General features: G+C 45.9%; 1 non-coding gene across 1 annotated transcript; it reads right to left on the bottom strand.

The window, feature by feature from the left end:
- Positions 1-527: 527 nt before the first annotated feature.
- Positions 528-718, bottom strand: LOC118974288 (U2 spliceosomal RNA). Its single transcript, XR_005063858.1, has one exon. It is a non-coding gene; the product is annotated as a U2 spliceosomal RNA (small nuclear RNA).
- Between the last annotated feature and the right edge of the window lie 1174 nt (positions 719-1892).

Raw genomic sequence — 1892 nt, 5'->3', positions numbered from 1 at the left:
ATCTCACTTGTTTAAGAAAGCTCAGTAACTACCAAAAAGACCTTCTTTTCACCACTCTGACTTTCAAATTTCATAAACCCAAAGACAAAATTAAACTGCAACAATAAGACTAAATATCAATGGGAAAATGCAGACATCCGATGTTAAAATATGCTAATAATCTAGCAGCAAGTTCTAGAGATTCCTATTGGACTTCCACAAACGACTAAGCATGGTTAACAAAAACTACCTGCCATAAATATCATGTAATAAATGCTTGCTCCTTTCGAAATTACTTTCGGACTCTCATATACTTAATGTTAGACAAAAAAAAAAGTCATGTTTAAATAAACAATGCCATCCATAAAATGAAAACCATCAAGCAAATAAAATGCACCATTTTATTACTTAATTTTCAATCACCTACAGGTACTAAGTTCAATTCTCTTCAATTCAATGGCTCCATCACAAGCACACTCGATTTCCAACACCAAGCACAGTAATTGAAGTTGTAGCACTAAAAGGTCACTTTTTCTTGGTCCCCCTGAAGAAGGTACACCATTTCCAGAAGGACCACAATACCAGGGAGATCCTAAGAGTGGATGGAGCAAACTCCTATTCCACCTGTCAGGTCCAAAATCCCATTTAAGATAATGTCCTCGGAGAGAGGAGGTGTCAGATAGAAAACTCATAATAACACATACTAAACTTCATCTCAGCCAAAAGGCCCAGAAGTGAAGAAAAGGTCACTTTTTCAATAAGCCTTGCCTCATTAGGTGCTCTGACCCAAAGTGTACTGAAATATTTCCCCAACNTGTACATAGACTGTATCCTTACGTATTACCTTAAAAGTACCAAGCACAATACACTGAAGGCTTCTATTTTGTCACATAATTTGAAAACTATTTTTATTATGCAATGAGCACATGAAATATTAAACTACATTGTTCTATAATCTGGTTTCCAAAGGTCATTCCTATTAATGTTTTAAGTAGTAGAGCTTACCATTTTTAACTTAACATTTTTTAAATGGTCAAATTTCTATAACTTCGTCCTTAAAACTTACTTTCAAAGTCTGTGCTCATAGGAAACGAAACACTGTATACAGGAGTTGAGCAGCTTCTCTCAGCAACCACTGTTCCTCAGTTCGCCTTCATTTTCTTCTGAGCTTTTATTTTTCTTTGCACTGCAGTTTTCCACTTAGTGAAAAAAGATACGCACCACGTCAGGTAAGCATGGTCGGCTTCCCGTTATCACAAAGAGCAACAGTCCTCTTCCCCTTAGTCCTCTCTTCCTCTACCCACACGGAGGAGAGCCCCGGGGAAGCAGACCGCCCTCCCCGCCCTGCAGGATGCTGGGTAACGGGGCACCGCCTGGACTGGCTGAGGAGCAGATCCCTCACCTTGGGCCGTTCCCCCTCCCTCCAGCACCGCCTTCTGCCTAAGATTCCCACAGGCACCCAAGACCCCTGCGTGTTCAGCTGGGCCGGGTCCGAGGGCCCAGGATGGGCATCGAGCGGCTGAGCTGTGAGCAGAAGCAGCAACGGCCGCCCCGGGACCGTGGGGCCGCACAGTCCCTGGTCCGGGGTTTGTCTCCACCAGGAGTCCGGCAGCCCGGAAGCCGCACTCTGGCTTCACGGACGTGGTCAGCACCACAGCCAGGAGCAGATGGAGGGGAAGCGCCCGTCAAAGTGGGAAATCAAGCAGCCCGGCCCAGGAACCGACCTGTGGAGAGTGCCGCCACCTTCTCCTGCTCTGGAGGCAGCCATCTTCCTGGCCGCTGACGTCATGCATCACTTCTGGACTTCGCCCAGCCGCCTGCCCTGCAGCATCTGTTCTGGCCTAGGTACAGTGGTGCTTCGTGCAGGTACCGAGCTCTGATGCCATGTGGGCAGCTTTGCAATTCTGACATGA

The sequence above is a fragment of the Sturnira hondurensis genome, unplaced genomic scaffold (assembly GCF_014824575.4).
Source record: "Sturnira hondurensis isolate 20B ecotype Veracruz unplaced genomic scaffold, ASM1482457v3 Scaffold0001329, whole genome shotgun sequence".
Taxonomy (NCBI): domain Eukaryota; kingdom Metazoa; phylum Chordata; class Mammalia; order Chiroptera; family Phyllostomidae; genus Sturnira; species Sturnira hondurensis.
Note: the sequence above shows the minus strand (reverse complement) of the source record. Positions and strands in the feature narration are given on the sequence as shown.